Source organism: Nomascus leucogenys, chromosome X (genome assembly GCF_006542625.1).
Source record: "Nomascus leucogenys isolate Asia chromosome X, Asia_NLE_v1, whole genome shotgun sequence".
Classification (NCBI taxonomy): domain Eukaryota; kingdom Metazoa; phylum Chordata; class Mammalia; order Primates; family Hylobatidae; genus Nomascus; species Nomascus leucogenys.
Genome location: NC_044406.1, coordinates 54,754,364 through 54,767,025, shown reverse-complemented (window position 1 = coordinate 54,767,025; position 12,662 = coordinate 54,754,364).

Sequence of the window (12,662 nt, the reverse complement as noted above, 5' to 3'; positions counted from 1 at the left end):
AACCCAGAATTTCCTATCCAGCCAAACTAAGCTTCATAAGTGAAGGAGAAATAAAATACTTTACAGACAAGCAAACGCTGAGTGATTTTGTCACCACCAGGCCTGCCCTAAAAGAGCTCCTGAAGGAAGCACTAAACATGGAAAGGAACAACCGGTACCAGCCACTGCAAAAACATGCCAAATTGTAAAGACCATCGAGGCTAGGAAGAAACTGCATCAACTAATGAGCAAAATAACCAACTAACATCATAATGACAGGATCAGATTCACACATAACAATATTAACATTAAATGTAAATGGACTAAATGCTCCAATTAAAAGACACAGACTGGCAAACTGGATAAGGAGTCAGGACCCATCAGTGTGCTGTATTCAGGAAACCCATCTCACGTGCAGAGACACACACAGACTCAAAATAAAGGGATGGAGGAAGATCTATCAAGCAAATGGAAAACAAAAAAAGGCAGGGGTTGCAATCCTAGTCTCTGATAAAATAGACTTTAAGCCAACAAAGATCAAAAGAGACAAAGAAGGCCATTACATAATGGTAAAGGGATCAATTCAACAAGAAGAGCTAACTATCCTAAATATATATGCACCCAACACAGGAGCACCCAGATTCATAAAGCAAGTCCTGAGTGACCTACAAAGGGACTTAAACTCCCACACAATAATAATGGGAGATTTTAACACCCCACTGTCAACATTAGACAGATCAACGAGACAGAAAGTTAACAAGGATATCCAGGAATTGAACTCAGCTCTGCACAAAGTGGACCTAATAGACATCTACAGAACTCTCCACCCCAAATCAACAGAATATACATTTTTTTCAGCACCACACCACACCTATTCCAAAATTGACCACATAGTTGGAAGTAAAGCTCTCCTCAGCAAATGTAAAAGAACAGAAATTATAACAAACTGTCTCTCAGACCACAGTGCAATCAAACTAGAACTCAGGATTAAAAAACTCACTCAAAACCGCTCAACTACATGGAAACTGAACAACCTGCTCCTGAATGACTATTGGGTACATAATGAAATGAAGGCAGAAATAAAGATGTTCTTTGAAACCAATGAGAACAAAGACACAACATACCAGAATCTCTGGGACACATTCAAAGCAGTGTGTAGAGGGAAATTTATAGGACTAAATGCCCACAAGAGAAAGCAGGAAAGATCCAAAATTGACACCCTAACATCACAATTAAAAGAACTAGAAAAGCAAGAGCAAACACATGCAAAAGCTAGCAGAAGGCTAGAAATAACTAAAATCAGAGCAGAACTGAAGGAAATAGAGACACAAAAAACCCTTCAAAAAATTAATGAATCCAGGAGCTGGTTTTTTGAGAAGATCAACAAAATTGATAGACCACTAGCAAGACTAATAAAGAAGAAAAGAGAGAAGAATCAAATAGATGCAATAAAAAATGAAAAAGGGGATATCACCACTGATCCCACAGAAATACAATCTACCATCAGAGAATACTACAAACACCTCTATGCAAATAAACTAGAAAATCTAGAAGAGATGGATAAATTCCTCAACAAATACACCCTCCCAAGACTAAATCAGGAAGAAGTCGAATCTCTGAATAGACCAATAACAGGTTCTGAAATTGTGGCAATAATCAATAGCTTACCAACCAAAAAGAGTCCAGGACCTGATGGATTCACAGCCGAATTCTACCAGAGGTACAAGGAGGAACTGGTACCATTCCTTCTGAAACTATTCCAATCGATAGAAAAAGAGGGAATCCTCCCTAACACATTTTATGAAGCCAGCATCGTCCTGATACCAAAGCCAGGCAGAGACACAACCAAAAAAGAGAATTTTAGACCAATATCCTTGATGAACATTGATGCAAAAATCCTCAATAAAATACTGGCAAACCGAATCCAGCAGCACATTAAAAAGCTTATCCACCATGATCAAGTGGGCTTCATCCCTGGGATGCAAGGCTGGTTCAACATACGCAAATCAATAAATGTAATCCAGCATATAAACAGAACCAAAGACAAAAACCACATGATTATCTCAATAGATGCAGAAAAGGCCTTTGACAAAATTCAACAACCCTTCATGCTAAAAACTCTCAATAAATTAGGTATTGATGGGACGTAGCTCAAAATAATAAGAGCTATGTACGACAAACCCACAGCCAATAACATACTGAATGGGCAAAAACTGGAAGCATTCCCTCTGAAAACTGGCACAAGACAGGGATGCCCTCTCTCACCGCTCCTATTCAACATAGTGCTGGAAGTTCTGGCCAGAGCAATCAGGCAGGAGAAGGAAATAAAGGGGATTCAATTAGGAAAAGAGGAAGTCAAACTGTCCCTGTTTGCAGATGACATGATTGTATATCTAGAAAATCCCATTGTCTCAGCCCAAAATCTCCTTAAGCTGATTAGCAACTTCAGCAAAGTCTCAGGATACAAAATCAATGTACAAAAATCACAAGCATTCTGGTACACCAATCACAGACAAACAGAGAGCCAAATCATGAGTGAACTCCCATTCACAATTGCTTCAAAGAGAATAAAATACCTAGGAATCCAACTTACAAGGGATGTGAAGGACCTCTTCAAGGAGAACTACAAACCACTGCTCAATGAAATAAAAGAGGATACAAACAAATGGAAGAACATTCCATGCTCATGGGTTGGAAGAATCAATATCGTGAAAATGGCCATACTGCCCAAGGTAATTTATAGATTCAATGCCATCCCCATCAAGCTACCAATGACTTTCTTCACAGAATTGGAAAAAACTACTTTAAAGTTCATATGGAACCAAAAAAGAGCCCGCATCGCCAAGTCAATCCTAAGCCAAAAGAACAAAGCTGGAGGCATCACGCTACCTGACTTCAAACTATACTACAAGGCTACAGTAACCAAAACAGCATGGTACTGGTACCACAACAGAGATATAGATCAATGGAACAGAACAGAGCCCTCAGAAATGATGCTGCATATCTACAACTATCTGATCTTTGACAAACCTGACAAAAACAAGCAATGGGGAAAGGATTCCCTATTTAATAAATGGTGCTGGGAAAACTGGCTAGCCATATGTAGAAAGCTGAAACTGGATCCCTTCCTTACACCTTATACAAAAATTAATTCAAGATGGATTAAAGACTTAAATGTTAGACCTAAAACCATTAAAATCCTACAAGAAAACCTAGGCAATACCATTCAGGACATAGGCGTGGGCAAGGACTTCATGTCTAAAACACCAAAAGCAATGGCAACAAAAGCCAAAATTGACAAATGGGATCTAATTAAACTAAAGAGCTTCTGCACAGCAAAAGAAACTACCATCAGCATGAACAGGCAACCTACAGAATGGGAGAAAATTTTTGCAACCTACTCATCTGACAAAGGGCTAATATCCAGAATCTACGATGAACTCAAACAAATTTACAAGAAAAAAAACAAACAACCCCATCAAAAAGTGGGCAAAGGACATGAACAGACACTTCTCAAAAGAAGACATTTATGCAGCCAAAAAACACATGAAGAAATGCTCATCTTCACTGGCCATCAGAGAAATGCAAATCAAAACCACAGTGAGATACCATCTCACACCAGTTAGAATGGCCATCATTAAAAAAGCAGGAAACAACAGGTGCTGGAGAGGATGTGGAGAAATAGGAACACTTTTACACTGTTGGTGGGACTGGAAACTAGTTCAACCATTGTGGAAGTCAGTGTGGCGATTCCACAGGGATCTAGAACTAGAAATACCATTTGACCCAGCCATCCCATTACTGGGTATATACCCAAAGGACTATAAGTCATGCTGCTATAAAGACACATGCACACGTATGTTTATTGCGGCACTATTCACAATAGCAAAGAGTTGGAACCAACCCAAATGTCCAACAACGATAGACTCGATTAAGAAAATGTGGCACATATACACCATGGAATACTATGCAGCCATAAAAAATGATGAGTTCGTGTCCTTTGTAGGGGCATGGATGAAACTGGAAAACATCATTCTCAGTAAACTATCGCAAGGACAAAAAACCAAACACTGCATGTTCTCACTCATAGGTGGGAATTGAACAATGAGAACTCATGGACACAGGAAGGGGAACATCACATTCCGGGGACTGTTGTGGGGTGGGGGGAGGGGCGAGGGACAGCATTAGGAGATATACCTAATGCTAAATGACGAGTTAATGGGTGCAGGAAATCAACATGGCACATGGATACATATGTAACAAACCTGTACATTGTGCACATGTACCCTAAAACCTAAAGTATATTAAAAAAAAAAAAGTATCAAAAGTATGGCAATGATAAATTACATTAGTTTTCAGCAAATATTTATCTCTCACCCCATCTTCTTGAGAGGAGTGTATCTATTTACCTCCATCCCATTAATTCTGGACTTGACGATGTGAGATGCTTTGGCAATACAAAGTGGATTGAAGTGACAGTGTGCCAGTTTCAAACCTAGGTCAGGAGGCATTGTGTGTTTTCATCCACCCTTTGGGGGCAATTTATATTTCTGCCATAATGAGAATATGCCCTAGGTAGCTAAGGCCCCTTCAGCCTGTGTCCCAGAACGAGGCACATGGGAAGAGATGAATTTGACTCACAACGTGAAGCAGAGCTTCCTCTAGCCACACAAAGACATCATGTTGGCTAGCAATTGTATTGTTCACCTCAATGTGCTTTAAATGTGTTATATGCTATACATGCTATTTTATATGTATAATGGGTGATGATGGTTATGTTAATGATGAGGATGATAAAAGCAAATATCCTCATTTTTGTTAACAGCTAAATTTATATGCCTTCCTTAGGGCATAGAAGGGGAAACATTTTAGGATGTTTGTCTTAAGAAATTAGTCTATCAGTGTCAAAAGCTATGTAATCAAAAAGGGTGAGAGAAATCCTTTATTTCTGTGTGTTAGTGTCCAAGGAAAGGATGAAAGTTACTATGATTATATTAGCACAAGCTCTGAATTTAGGAGTGAAAATCCCCTATTCCTTAGATAGGACTATTTTAGCTAGTATGATTTTGGGGTGTAGAGTTGAAAATCAATGTAAATAAAGAGATTCGTGGCACTCCTGCATTAATGTTCTGAGAATGAAAAAGTAAGTATACTTCCAATACGTGCTTAAGATAAATAGAATTTGTGTAAACATGTGTATTCCTAAGTATAGGTTAGTGTATATCTGGACTTTTGTTGTCTCTGAGCTAAGCTACTGTAATATAGCTGAAAATGCTTACTATTTCCTCCCTTAAACAGTTTCAGCTGAGTCTGGTTAGAAACTACAGAATCAGGGCTACAGTCTAAAAAAAAGAATTCTTCTGGAACACTTTCAGTAAAAGGAGGACATTTGATGACCCAATTTTTGCCTACACTGCATTTCTGAGTAGTGGCTTTTCCCTGAAAGTGAAAGTCAGCCAAACTCTAATTGCACTGTGCCATTCACACTGGAGGCCACTGAGTGGCTGGTTCTTATTTCTTCCTATGCCAGTCCTCTGACTCTAACCTTAAAAAGTTTGTCTTCCTCTATTCAAAAAACCGATTTTCTTAACTCAATAAAGAGATAATCATGATTCTAAGACTGATTTGGAATATCTAGGAAATAAATGACAAAAGTGGATTTATTCTATAGGATTCTGACCACACAATGCATGTCGTATATTTAACTTTGTGCTTGGCATCAATATGTTTACAGATACTTAACTTTTCGGTAACAAAACTTAATGAAGATTGTGTGATAATAACCAATGTATAGGATAATTCTGAAATCAGTAGGAAAGACTATTATTGACTCCCATTGATTTACACATGGTATGGCCTTGGAGACATAATTATTTGCTACATATATGTATGCTTTAGCACCAATTTGAATATAATTATAAACATAGATCAATATATTTTTTCACTGACATTTCAAATCATATCTGTAGTACTAGTTTACATCGGCTGTCACTGGTTTTGAAATAGAAACTAATTTGGAAATATTTGCCTTTCTTACACTAAGTAGGATTGAAGAGACTAACAAATATTAAACACGGTAAGTAGGGTAAAGAAAGGGTCTGAGATCAAGTAGTAGAAGTTAGCCCAAAAGATAAGAAGTCAATCACATGGGCAGGTCCAGATATTGTGGAATTTGAAGTTTATACAATTTGAGGATGTCCCTTTAAGGAAAATAATACAAGATTATGAAAATACAAGAAATTGAATATATATTTAAAATAAGAAAATAAATAACACTTTTGTATACTCTTGGAAATCCAGATTCCTTTCTCCCAGAAACTTCAGGAAATTTGCCAACAATGCTTATATAGACAGATTTCATTTTGGCAAATTTACTTCCTCTCTCTACCTAGAACACTCTACAACTCCCAGAAAATTCCAGTGTACTCAAGGGTCCATGCAATTGAAGGGTGCTGATGATGCTGAAGCATCATTTACTTCCTTGGGAATCCGCCTCTGGTCAGTAGAATGTCTAAATGCATTTTGTTTCTCAAGTGCTGCCTCTTAGGGATATGAGAAAAAAGTTACATTGCATCATTTTGTAACAGTTGCTCTTTAACTAAAACTGACAGTATCTGTATTGTGTCTATATTAAATTCTAACTTAAAAGACACATAACCCGTAAACTTATTACAGTGCCAAGCAATAAAAAGCAAAATTCATTTACACTTATTTGTCTCAAAAATTCTTGTCAAGAAAGCTTGGTTATTAAGAATTTCAAAAGGATTTGATGACCACCTCTGAACATAGGCTTTCAGAAGCAGCCAGATTACATCTTGAACATTTTGCTGTTTAGAACTTTCTTATGCCAGATTCCCTAAATTATGATTCTCAAATTCAAAGTTTTTAGTTCCCCAAAGCATGGGTACAACGTAGCTAAGTTCTTTGCTAATGAATGACATGTGTGACCTTTGCTCTAGTTCCCAATAAGTTGCTCATTTCCATCTGAGACCTCCTCAGTCTGGACTTCATTGTCCATATCAGTATCAGCATTTTGATCACAATCATTTAACTAGTCTCTAAGAAACTCCAAACTTTCTTTCATCCTACTGTCTTTTACTGAGCTCTCTAAATTATTTCAACCTATGCTGTCACCCAATTCCACATTTTCAGGTATCTTTATAATGATGTCACACTCCTGGTACTAATTTTCTATATTAGGTCTTTCCTGCACTGCTATGAAAAAATACCTGAGACTGGGTAACTTATATTTTTTAAAGTTTTAATTGGCTCATGGTTTTGCGGGCTCTATGGGAAGAGTAGCAGCATCTGCTTCTGGGGAGGCCTCAGGAAGCTTTCAACCGTGGCAAAAGGAAAGGGGAGTAGACATGTCACATGAAAAAATCAGGAGCAAGAGAGTGAGGAGACACTTCCAAACTTATTCTACAAGGCCAGTATTACACTGATACCAAAACTGGACACACAAAAAGAAAAGAAAGGAAAAGGAAAGAAAAGAAAACTAGAGGCCAATAACACATAGAAATATTTATGCAAAAATACTCAACAAAATACTGGCACACCAAATTCAACAATACATTAGAAAGATCATTCATCATGACCAAGTAGGATTTATCCCAGAGCATTTGATAAAATTCAATATCGCTGCATGATAAGAACCTTCAAAAAATGGGGATAGAAGGAACACACCTCAATATAATAAAAGCCATATACATCAGACCCACAGTTAGTATCATACAGAATAGAGAAAAACCGAAAGCCTTTCCTCTAATATCTGAAACACAACAAGGATGCCCACTGTTACCACTGTTATTCAACATAGTACCTGAAGTCCTAGCTAGAGCAATCAGACAAGAGAAAGATATACAGGGCATCCAAACTGGAAAGAAGAAGTCAAATTATCCTTGTTTACAGATGATATGATGCTATATTTGAAAAAAAACTGAAGACTCCACAAGAATATTATAAGAACTGATAAACAAATGTAGTAAAGTTGCAAGATACACAATCAACATACAAACATCATTAGCATTTCTAAATGCCATCAGTGAACAATATAAAAAATAAATTTAAAAAGTCACATAATTTACAATAGCAAGACATAAAATTAAATAACTAGGAATTTAAAAAAAAGTGAATGATCTGTATAAGAAAAACTATAAAGCACTGCTGAAAGAAATTGAAGAGGACACCACAAAATGCAAAAATATTCCATGTGCATGGATTGGAAGAATCAATATTATTAAAATGCCCATACTATCCAAAGCAATCTACAGATTCAATGCAATATCTATCAAAATACCAATGAAATTCTCCACAGAAATAGAAAACAGAATCTTAAAATTTATATGGAACTGCAAAAGACACAGACTAGTCAAAGCAAAGTATACTTAGTACACAAAGTATACAAACTATACAAAGCTTATGCTAAGCAAAAATAATGAAACTGGAGGAATTACATTAACTAACTTCAAATTATACTATAGAGATATAGTAACCAAAACAGCATGGTACTGGCATCATACAGAGACATAGATCAATGGAGCAGAATAGAAAATCCAGAAACAAATCCACACACCTTCAGTGAACTCATTTTTGACAAACCTACTATGGACATGCACTGGGGAACATACAGTCTCTTCAGTAAATGGTGCTGGGAAAACTGGATATCTATATGCAGAAGAATGAAACTAGATCTCTATCTCTCACCATGTACAAAATTCAAATCAAAATATATTAAGACTTAAATCTATGACCTCAAACCATGAAACTACTACAAGAAAACATCAGGGAAATCTCCAGAACATTGGTCTGGGAAAAAAAATTCTTGAGCAATATCCCAGAAGCACAGACAACCAAAACAAATTTGGACAAATGGAATCACATCGAGCTAAAAAACTTCTGCAAAGCAAAGGATACAATCAAGAAAGTGAAGAGATAACCCACAGAATGAGAGAAAATATTTGCAAACTACACATCTGACAAGAGATTAATAACCAGAATATATTAGGAGCTTAAACAACTCTACAGGAATAAAATGTAATAACCTAATAAAAAATGGGCAAAAAATTTGAATAGACATTTGTCAAAAGAAGACATATAAATGGCAAACAGACATACAAAAAGGTGCTCAAAAATTGATCATCAAAGAAATGCAAATCAAACCTACAATGAAATATCATCTCACTGTAGTCAAAATGGCTTATACCCAAAAGGCAGGCAATTACAATTGCTAGCAAAGATGTGAAGAAAAGGATACCTTTGTACACTTTTGGTGGGAATATAAATTAATACAATCTCTGTGGTGAACAGTTTGGAGGTTCCTCAAAAAACTAGAAATTGAGTTTACATATGGTTCAGCAATCTCACTGCTGGCTATGTACCCCAAAGAAAGGAAGTCATTATATCAAAGAGATATCTATGTTTTTTGCAGCCCTGTTTACAATAGCTATGATTTGGAAGCAATCTAAATGTCCATCAAGAGGTGGATGGATAAAAAAAAAGTGGCAAATACACACATGGAGTACTACTTAGCGATAACTAAAGAATGAGATCCAGTCATTTTCAGCGACATAAATGGGACTGGCAATCATTACGTTAAGTAAAATAAGCCAGGCACAGAAATACAAATATCCCATGTTCTCACTCATTTGTGGTATCTAATAATCAAGACAGTTGAACTCATGGACATAGAGAGTAAAAGGATGGTTACCAGAGGATGGTAAGTGTAGTGAGGAGTTTTGTGGTGAAGTGTGAATGGTTAATGGGTCCAAAAATAATTTTAAATAATGAATAATGACCTACTATTTGATAGCACAACAGAGTGACTATGGTGAATAAAAACGTAACTGTACATTTTAAAATAACTTAGAATATAATTGAATTGTTTGAAACTCAAAGGATAAATGCTTGAGGGAAAGAATACCCCATTCTCCATGATGTGCTTATTTCACATTGCATGCCCATATCAAAACATCTCATATACCCCATAGATATATACACCTACTATGTACCCATGAAAATTAAAAATTAAAATTTACCAGAAATTTGTATTCAAGAGTAGTTATCAGAGTATCTACCATGAATTTCCTTGAAGAAAAAGCAATTTTGGACTCCAGTTGAATGCAAATACTTTTACATTATAATTAATGTAAAACAATAACTGGCTATGGATGACAATGTCCTTAAAATGGCCACAGTTAAAAATATAATGTGAATTCATTATAATAATGATGTAAATGAAAAGAAAATTTACTTAGTTTTGTGGCATATAACATTTTAACATAATAACCAAAAGCATCATTTTTTTAAACTGATAGATTTCTAGGAATTATTAAATATCATTTAATCATTGATTATAATGATTATACATTATTTAATTATACTGATACATTAGATTTCTAGGAATCTTATGAAATTTGGGGGAAACTCATATCAATAATATAGTCATAAATATAACTTAAGTTTTAGCATTTCTTATTCCACAATGCTTCTCATCGAAAAACCAGGATCCAATAGATACAACAGAGAGAATAGGGAGAATAGAAAAGCCTCACAGAAAGTCAGGAAGAAGGACCAGTGAGTCAGGGAATAATCCCCACTCAGGAAAAGAGCCAGAAGGAAGAGACTACCAGTCCAAAGAGTCAGGGAATAATGTCAACACAGAACAAGGGCCCAGGTAGAAAACCTTCCAGCCCAGGACATGTTTTTCCATGGAATCCTAGGACTCTAACCAAGTTTCAGAGAGCACACACTTACCTTAAGAATCAAAATGTGACTTTGCCAGCTTCAACTGACATTGTTCTGGAACAATGGTTCAGAAGACTGTCTCACCAATTGATCCCCAATCAGTCAGAAGTGAAGACAAAGGCTTCAAAGGCATGCACTTAGAGTTCTGGGTGAAAGTCTGGACCATTTAGTGATGAATCTGATCCTATCTGAGTCATGCTACCATTAAAGGTTAAAGAAAAAAATTATTCAATGATTCTTGTTAAAGCACTGTAAAAAAAAAGACTCTAAAAAAGGCCCTAAAGTAAATTTACGGCCACTGTAATAAGTATAGGGACCATTCCAACAGAGTTTTGCAGTGGGGTAGGGAGATTGGGCTAAACTACAAATACAGCATGAGCAAGTGGGAATTTATAGCCAAGGAGCAGTGTGGGGGTCAGTGAATGAAAACATTTTTAAAGGAAACTGTTTTTTTGGTTTTTTGTTTTTTTCCTAGATGGCTGACTAGGGACACCAGATGCCAGTTCTCCTTAGAAGCAAGCTCAAAGTTACCAGTGAGTGGACAAATTCTGAAGAGAGCCAGGACCTGTTGGAGTGCCCATGGGAAGAAGCTGGAGTACAGAAAAGAAAAGCAGCAAGAGGCTGGCAGAAATTGACCAAGTATAGATGGGAGTGCTTTTCCGGTCCCATTACCTCTCTGACAATCTGCTGACTGCTAAACTGTTGGAAAGCCCCTCTTCCCCTTGTGACTCAGTGCAAAACTTTCGGTAGCAATTTGAGGACATCCCAAGGAGGTCCAGGTGAACTGCTTTCACAGGTGTGGCTGTACTTCTCTCAGACCTGAACTGAGATGGTGGGCACCATACTGGTTGTGCACCCAAGATGGGTCACTGCCCTGCCCAGGGATTCTCCACCCTTGAGCCATCACATCACCTGATCTCTCACAAACATAGCTGAGAACCTGCTCTGACTTTGGCAAGCAAAGGGGACCAGCAGGTCCCGGAGGAGCTGTAGGAAGCCTGAAGATATAGCCCTTGGCATGGGACATCTCTAAGGCATGGGGAGTGCTGCTCACCAACGCAGCCCTTGGTGCAAAGAAAATGTGGGTGTGGGACCAACCACTGAAGCGGGCAGCACTTATGCCCAGGAGTGGATGTGGGGAGGGAGTTATCTCCTGCATGCCTATACACTGTTGCAGGTGCAGCAGTGGTTCTTCCCACTGGGGGACAGACAACTAGTGCAACTAAAAAAAAAGTGTTTTTCATGCCACTTGCAGTGACTCCACCTCAACTGAATGTGAATGTGTGCCCACTCAGGCTTTCATGAAGGCTGAGGCCCAGCTCCCCATCCCTACACAAAATGACAGTGCCCCAGCAACAGGGGACATACCACAGAGTTGCCTGCCCTGGCCTGGGAAAGAATGGCTGTGCTCCAAGCCCTATTTTTAGTGGTAGCCATCAGAAAAGCTTGTCAGTAGCCCACAGCCTCACTGAGGCTGGGAACGAAATGATGAAGTCTTTATAAACTGACGGTCATGAGCCCTGAAATGGGGCGCAGTAAGGAAGTGGATAATATTCCTTCTGGTTCAGAATGAGGAGCCGGTGCACCTCCTCCCAAGATGTCAGTGCAGCTCATCACAATCTCTTCCTGCAACCCACATCAGGGCAGGTGCGTCCACTAATCACCAGCCTACCTGTAGGCTATTATCTTTAATCAGCATACACTTGACTGCAGCCTGAAACGCACCACCAAATAAAAAACCTTCAACCTGAAGGGCTTAATGCTAGTCCACAAGATAAAACTCCTGAGTCTTCCACACCGTCAACCCTTCCAGAGATAGTGTGTTGGCCCTTATGTTCAATACACTGCTACAACAAGCAGCAGAAAGCCATCACACAAAAGATATCCACAACTAAGGAATTCATACAAAGCACTGGACCATGGAAAGCACCCTGAAA